This window comes from Zosterops lateralis, assembly GCF_965231275.1.
Source record: "Zosterops lateralis genome assembly, chromosome: 25".
Lineage (NCBI taxonomy): Eukaryota > Metazoa > Chordata > Aves > Passeriformes > Zosteropidae > Zosterops > Zosterops lateralis.
Genome location: NC_139785.1, coordinates 7,325,195 through 7,333,885, shown reverse-complemented (window position 1 = coordinate 7,333,885; position 8,691 = coordinate 7,325,195). Strand labels below are relative to the sequence as shown.

The 8,691-nt window shown below is 48.7% G+C and overlaps 1 long non-coding RNA gene across 1 annotated transcript; it reads right to left on the bottom strand.

Annotated features, from left to right (window-relative positions):
- Window positions 1–4,407: 4,407 nt before the first annotated feature.
- LOC310918965 lies at window positions 4,408–5,057 on the bottom strand. Its single transcript, XR_014591763.1, has 3 exons — window positions 4,685–5,057; window positions 4,572–4,613; window positions 4,408–4,475 (listed from the first exon to the last, which is right to left on the bottom strand). It is a non-coding gene; the product is annotated as an uncharacterized lncRNA (long non-coding RNA).
- Between the last annotated feature and the right edge of the window lie 3,634 nt (window positions 5,058–8,691).

Genomic DNA, 8,691 nt, shown 5'->3' with positions numbered 1-8,691 from the left:
TTGGAGCTGGGACTGCAGGAGAACACCCCAAAGCCGGGTCAAACATCCAGCATGACACGCAGCACGCTCCAGGAGAAACTCGGGTGGGAGAAGCCCCCGGATGCTCCGTGTTCCTTCTCCTCGGCATCTTTGCCAGGGCCTCCCTCAGAATACTGACCTCACCCTGCAGCTCCTACAAAATAGGAGAACTTATGGAAATTGCCCAGCAATCCATGGATTTACAGGTATTAAGAAACAAAGCAGCTGCCTCTCAGTGGTGTCCCCAAGGCCCAGCAGTGCCCAGCACCTCTGACTGGAATTTGAGGGGTCCCAGCACAGCCCCAGAGCAGCAGAAAAACCCACCTCCAGACTCAGCAGAGAGATGACAGGAGGGCCCTCCCTGCGATGCCTGCTGAGCCAAGTGGAGCTGGCAGGGTGACCCATGGACATTCTGCGTTCACCTTTCAACAGAGTCAATGCAGAAACAGAACAAATCTCTCTCGGTGTCGAGATCCCTTCAGGTGCACCTGGAGATGCTGCAGTGTCCTTCAGCAGCCAGAGCAGAACAGGGTTTCTACTGTGCTGTAAGTGAGAAATACAATTTAATCAGAAGAAAATAAAAGGAAGCACCTCTCCCTCCATGCTTTTTATATTAAAAAAATCATGCATCAGAATTTTTTTAACCGTTCATTCTTGCTTTACACTGTGTAAATTACAAGCACTCAACTTTCAGCCTGAATTTGCAACAGCCCCTCAGGCTGACTGAGCTCAGCAGGACCACCAGAATCACTGAATTGTGGAAGGGAAAGCTCATCCTATTCCAGCCCCAGCCAGGGCACGGACACCTTCCACCAGATCCAGGGGCAGCCAGAGCTTCTCTGGGGAACCTGTGCCAGGGCCCCGCCGCCCTCACAGGGAACAATTCCTTCCTGATATTTAATCTAAACCGGCCTCCCTTCATCCTGATGAAGCCCTTCCGCTTGTCCATCACTGCGTGTCCTTGTGAGAAATCCCTCTCCATTAGGGCATAAGCGGCTGGCACAGACCCCCCCAAATAATGTTCCGGGGGCTCCCGGGGCCACACGAGCACTGCGGGCGTTTTACCGGCTTCTCCTGTCGCCTTCCCCGGGAACCCCGGCTCGGCTCCAGCTCCGGGCACAGCGCCAGCGTGTCCCGCCCGCCCGCCCGCCGGGGGATCGGCAGCGGCCCCGACACCGCCTTCGAATGGCCCGCCGAGGAAGCGGCAGTGACGGCGGACACCGTCCGGGGCCGCCCGGAACTGCCCCCGGCTCGGGCGGGCTCGGCTGTTCGGAGAAACTCGGCTGGGCTCGGCTGTTCGGGGAAACCCGGCGATTTCCGTCAGTAGTCGGCTATTCTCGGCTGTTCGGCTACACTCGGCGATTTCCGTCAGCCGTCGGCTCTTTTCGGCTGTTCGGCAACTCTCGGTCATTTTCGTCACACCTCGCCTTTTTTGGTGGCAGAGAGCATTACGTCACTTTCGCCCCTCCCCGCCGCCATCTTTAGAAGGTCAACAGCAGCGAGCCGAGCCGCCATGTTGGTTGTGGCGCCCCTTAAGGCCCCCATAGGTGTCTAACACAGAAGCCTGACTAAAATGAGTAACCCGAACCCGCCTGCGGCGCGGCTGAACCCACAGCCCGTGTTCCTACACCGGGAAACGCCACAGAAAATTGTCCTTGGGCTGCACCGTGGTCGGGATTTTTGCTCAGGCAGTCTGATAGACACACATGTGGGGTCCTCATTTTTCCCGCCCTTTTCGCCCCCATCTTTAGAAGGTCAAGCGCCCCGAGCCGCGCCGCCATCTTGGTTGTGGCACTCCCCCCAAATGTCCCCCTCGGCTGTTTGCACAAGCGCCTGACAACATCGCCTGCCCAAACACTGCCGTGGCGCCGCTCAGCCCCCATCCCGTGTCCACGCACCTGCGTATGCCGCGGAAAAACCGCTCCCGGGCCGCTCCCTGGTCCAGGTCGCGCGCAGGCAGCCGGCTGCCACGTGCCCTGGGTCCCCTCTTTTTTTTTCCCGCCTTTTTGGCCGTGATCTGTCGGTCCTCGGGCGGCAGCACTGCCCGTGAGCTCAGAGACCGGGGCTGCTGCGCACCTCGCGTACTGGCACGGGGGAGAATTGCAGTACCGCGGTTATGTCCACAGGATGGCAGCACTGCCGCACAGCTCTCGGGACGGGCGCGGGGGGGAGCTGCAGTACCGATCTTTATCCACAGGATGGCAGCATTGCCTTACAAATCGCCTGCCATCAACCATACCGAATCCAAAAAAGCCTTCAGTTTAGGCTGCATTTTAAAATAACTTCTATTTCTTCCTTTGATATATCTAATAACCATTACAAATTTATCTATTATATCATGTACATTATATTAAGTATATTTTACATATTATAATAAATGGAACAAGAAATAATATAGTGTATCAATAGTGTATCTATTCCTATTATCTTTCATATTTTATAGTTCTCATTCTGTTACTTATATTTTTATTTTTTTGCATTTGTAATTTTTTTCAATTTGTATTCACTTCTTTCCATTTTTACCGATATTTTAAACTATAGGAATTCATTGACCTAACACATCAGAACCACAGTTAATTAGAATTGAATGAGCCTGGTTTTCTAAGAGATAAATATTTAATCTTAATTAAAATAATATGGGCATATTTACTCTTTCTGTGTGCTTTTGGGGAGAGGGGATTTGTTTTGGATTTCTTGGCTAATAAACAAGGAGGTTCAAAGAGCTACAAAATAAAATGTCCATATTATTTTATCTCTGCCTCTGAAATACACTTCGACATCAAGCTCCTGCTGGTAACACTGTGCATGGGGAGAATGAGACCTGAAAGGAAAAAAAAAGGCACCACGGTGTTCACGGCTTTCTCGGTTCAGGTTTATTAATTTAGCAGAAAATACAGAGGATTTTTAGTAACTGCACTCTCAATTATATCCAGACGTCCAGCAGACAGGGAGGTCATTTCTCAACTTCCTCCTTGCTGAGAGCCAACCTCCCACATACTCGGGGGAAAAAAGAGGGTGGATTTAATCCCCCTGCATCTGAAAGAAAATCAGGACAAAATTCCAAGTGCTGCAGGAGAACTTGACAGCTCCAGACACTTTGTGTCCATCTAGGGATACCCTCTACAGCCCAACTACACCCCACATGACAAATTTCAACTCCTCAGGACTTGTCCCATTCCCCCCACACCCAGACTGAGCAACAAGGCAGAGCAGCTCCAGGCCAAACACACCAACACCCGTGACACAGGACAGGACAAAAGGGGAGACACAACAGGGACAGAAATATCTCAGCAAGAAGAATGACCCTGAGGACCGAGAGAACTCGCAATGAGATGACCGAGGTAAGACCCATGGGGAGCTGACCAGGCTCAGAGAACCCTGCAGGAAGAAGATGCCAACGGGATCACTGATCCCAAGAAAAGCAGAGATGGATGCCTGAGAATTCTATGGTCAGAGGTCAGAATCCTGTACCTGTCTTTGCATTCTGACAAGACCTAATCCACCAGAATGGATGGTGGCAGTGCACAGCTGTGGATACAGCTCAGAACAAGACCTGGAAAGGCATCAGCCTGGATGGTTGTGAAGAGAGATGGATTCTGAGGAGCCTCTGAGCTCCCAAGTCAAAGGTTTGATGCCTGGCCTGGTATCAGCACCAGGAAAAGCGAGATGTTAAGAACGATGCCTGGGGTCTCCAAAAGACCCCTTGAAGGGTTAAGGCAAAAGACACACAAAACAAAACACACAATAGACACAGAGTGCACAACAGACAAGTGACAGGACATGCCCTGGGACTGCTCTGCCCTGCACACCTCAGCACTGTGAGACCTTCCCTCTATGTGCCCTAAAGGGGTCACATCTTGGACATCCCCATCTCCAAACCTGATTTAAAACCCCCTCCTGTTGACCCCTGAACCCACATCCCACTTTCATCCCCTCTGTGGCTTTTAGCCCTCCACTTATCTCTGGGACATCTGGGGATGCCAATCCATGTCAAAAGCCAAAGAAGGTGCCTCTCCCTCGGGGAAATTCCTGCTGCCACTGGGCTGGTGTCTCTTAGTCAGCTACAATAAAGAAAAGCAAACGTGACCGTGTGATCTCAGCAGCACATTGACCAAAAACCAGCAATTCTGCTACTCACCACCTCCTGAGCACACCCAGGTCCTCGGGCCCTGTGCTCCAGCTCTGCTCAGACACCAACAGTGCAGGGTGTGCCTGGGTTAAGAGCAGACAAGGTGATGTGGCACTGCTGAAACTTGAGCAGAGCCTCGCTCCTCCTCCCTGACACACCTCAACTCCTCGGCTGTTACCAAAGCCCACCTGGATGGCCCCTTCAAATGGAGAAGGTCAAGGCTTCACCACAGAGTCCTGTAATGTTCCCCAAGGGCTCATGAATGAGGTAGACTGGGACAGCAGTCCAGTTGGTGAGAGGGGAGTTCAGTGCAGTGCAAGTGGATTGCCTAAAACACACAATAAAGGATGCTTAGGGTTGCACCAGCAAGTGAAACTCCAGCAGAATCAACTGCTTCTGTCCACCCATCACTGCTTCACTTCACCTCGTCCACTTCACCTTGACTGCAGAGATCCAGCCTTGACTCCTAAAAATAAAGAACAGTGCTGTAACATGGCCACCATTTACACTCCCCTGCAAACACAAACAGTGACTGACCTTCTCAGGGGAGCCCCCTCACCCGGGATGGGGCACTCTGCCACGGATTGAATCCATCTGCACCTGAAAGAAAGTCAGGACAAAAGTCAAAGTGCTGCAGGAGAACTCAACAGCTCCAGACACTTTGTGTCACCCTCTCTCTTTTTACTCCTGAGGGGTCCATCCCACTGGGGCCCTCTCCTCTAAGGTAACTTTAAATTGCCTCCTGGGACTGAAAAGGTTTTTCCCCTTCTCCCAACCACCAGCCCCAACACTCAGCTTTTGGAATACGAGCAGACAAAATCCATCCTGGACAGAAATGAACGTGTTGGCTCCGTGGATTTGGAGACATTCTCTCAGTGCTGCCGTATCCAAACTCCAGCTGTGCACCTCCTCACACTACCTGGGACCACAGAACAGAAAATGTGACTATTCCCCTCCAGAAGAGTCACCCCCAGGGCTCCTCTGCACCCCTGTCCCAGCTCCCCCTCAGATCTTCCCCCCACTCCAGAGGCTGCCCAGAGTGAACCCAGCAAAAGGAAAAGGGACACACTGAGCACAGCACTCACCCACGGGCCACCTGCCCAAGTGCCAACTCACCCCCTCCCTCTATTCCTTGGCACACCTGGGGCAGCAGCAGCACCTGCAAAGAACCAAAAAAGGAAAAAATCATGGTGAGTTCCTGTGAAACAGCAACCTCCCTGCTCTGACTGAAGCACAGCACAAGTGAACCTTAATGTTGCACCCATCCACCCTCCTCTGGCATCCTGGGCCAGCACATCTGCCAAGGGGACCACCTAAAATAAAACAAAATAGAACAGTGAATGCTTAGAGTAGAACCAGCAAGTGAGACTTGAGCAACAGCAACTGCTTCTGTCCACCCATCACTGCTCACCTCGTCCACTTCACCTTGACTGCAGAGATCCAACTTTGCCTCCCAAAATTAAAGACAAAGAGCAGTGCTGTAACATGGCCACCATTTACACTCCCCTGCAAACACAAACAGTGACTGAGCTTCTCAGGGGAGCCCCCTCACCTGGGATGGGGCACTCTGCCATGGATTTAATCCATCTGCACCTGAAAGAAAATCAGGACAAAAGTCAAAGTGCTGCAGGAGAACTTGACAGCTGCAGGCATTTGTGTCCATCTAGGGATACCCTCTACAGGCCAACTACACCCCACAGGACAAATTTCAAGTCCCCAGGACTTGTCCCATTCCCCCACACCCAGACTAAGCAACAAGGCAGAGCAGCTCCAGGCCAAACACACCAACACCCGTGACACAGGACAGGACAAAAGGGGGGACACAACAGGGACAGAAATATCTCAGCAAGAAGAATGACCCTGAGGACCGAGAGAACTCGCAATGAGATGACCGAGGTAAGACCCATGGGGAGCTGACCAGGCTCAGAGAACCCTGCAGGAAGAAGATGCCAACGGGATCACTGATCCCAAGAAACGCAGAGATGGATGCCTGAGAATCCTACGGTCAGAATCCTGTACCTGTCTCTGCATTCTGACAAGACCTAATCCACCAGAATGGATGGTGGCAGTGCACAGCTGTGGATACAGCTCAGAACAAGACCTGGAAAGGCATCAGCCTGGACTCTTGTGAAGAGAGATGGATTCTGAGGAGCCTCTGAGCTCCCGAGTCAAGGGTTTGATGCCTGGCCTGGTATCAGCACCAGGAACAGGGAGATGTTAAGAACGATGCCTGGGGTCTCCAAAAGACCCCTTGAAGGGTTAAGGCAAAAGACACACAAAACAAAACACACAACAGACACTGAGGGCACAACAGACAAGTGACACGACGTGCCCTGGGACTGCTCTGCCCTGCACACCTCAGCACTGTGAGACCTTCCCTTCACGTGCCCTAAAGGGGTCACATCTTGGACATCCCCATCTCCAAACCTGACTCAAAGTCCCTCCCGGTGACCCCTGACCCCACACCCCACTTTCATTCCCTCTGTGGCTTTTAGCCCTTCACTTATCTCTGGGATGTCCAGGGATGAGAATCCACATCAGGTGCCAAAGAAGGCCACCTCTCCCTCTGGGAAATTCCTGCTGTCACTGGGCTGTTGTCTCTCAGTCAGGTGCCATGAAGAAAACCAAACATCCACGGATGATCTCAGCAGGGCTGTTGGCAGGTCAGTGAGGACATCTCAGTGTGATACAAGTGACCACCTGAAACACACAAACAATAATGGAGGCTTAGAGTTACACCAGAAACACCACTCCCCTGACCACACAAATATATCAATTTTAGGAAATGCAAACAAAAGTCCAGCAAAAAAAAAAGCCAACTCTTATTACTCGTAGTCCATTTTCCAAATATAATAAAAATAACCCCATGTCCATTCCCCTCAAAAAACCTCCAAAATACACACCCAGAACCCCCCCAATTTAAAGACCTGCCTCTAACCAAGTAAGAAGCATAAACCCCACGTCTTTTAAACTATAAATTCATTAAGCTAACACATCAAAACCACAGACTTTTAAATCCTTAGTCCACACTAATACACCATACACACCAATCCCATCACTATATACAAAATCAAAACCTATTTTCTATTTCTACTAACAAAACAAGAAAATCACAACTTTTAACTGCAATAAAACCTAAAAACACCTAATTAGAAGTAAAATTATCCCATTATAACTAACTCAAAACCCCAAACACTCCAAAACAAGTACTTGAAGTGCCAAAAACCATCAAATAGTTAAAATAACTCCTTCAAAAATGCCTTCTGTACCTTTCAGACCGATTTTGAGAGCAAAGCAAGGAAAGAAAAAGCACCCAGCCTGTTTTAAGAGAACAGTGGTCAGTCCTCTGCATTCCCTCTCCAGTGTATTCAGCTGAAGCACAGACAGACTGCAGCACACAGATCTGATGGCTCGTTGTTAGTTGTTAGTTTTAGGGCAGGGAAGTTCCCTGCACTGATTTTTTCCCCCCCTTTTCTTAGGGCTCATTAAACCTGCTGCAGACTGAAAAACCCAGAGAAGCACCGAGAGCTGCACCTGCAGCCACAGGGCCTGGACCTCAGCATTTTATCAAAGCTGGAAGAGCTGACAAGAGACCAAAGGAGCTACAACCCACAGCAAGGACTTTCTGAATTTACCATCTCGCCACAAAATAACAGAAAGTTTTATTATTTTATGTTATTCACTCTTTATGCTTGTGAGCACTTTGTTAAATAAATAGTTTTTCCCATTTTTCTCCAAAGAAGTTCTTTCCCAAACCAATTTAAAAGAGAGACCATTTTAGTTTACTCTCTAAAAAAAACACACAATCAAAAGTTTCCTCTCAGGTTTACCCGAAACCACAACAACAAACAATTCAATCCATAGAAATAAAAGTAGCACAAATATACTTAAATTAACAGCACCAAAAACAATTATTCCTAACTCAATGAACTCTTAATTCCTCAAAACCATCAAAACAAACAAACCACCTATAAATACACAGAAAAACCAAAAGATCCATTAGACTACAAACAATATCTCCTAAATTATCCAAAACTATAAAACGTGTACTGTAGTCAAGCATGCTAAATAAACAAACCCCTATAACACAATAAAAAATACTTTAATTGTAAATATTAAGAAACCCTAAAAAATGAACTACATCACACCATCTCAAACCCACTAAAACAAACACTAGATGCTCCCTATGATAAAAGCCACCACTAAATAAATAAAACCCTCCCCTATACCTCACACCACAGCCAATTACACCACTGTAAACCTTAGAAAACAAACCCTGGAAAAACACAATATCCCCCAAAAACAATTCACCAACAAAACTCAGTTCAAAAATACTCTGACCAATGTGAACTATGAAACCAAACATGAATTAAATACACCACATATCCCTCATCACACCACCTACAAACAGAATAAAGCTACACAATAAATCACTAAAAACCACCAAACAGAAAAAACCAGCTCTACCCAACCTGGATCCCTCCATACAACACACAAAACCCCAATAACACATTTCAGAAGTCTCTCAAAAAAGCTACTTAAAT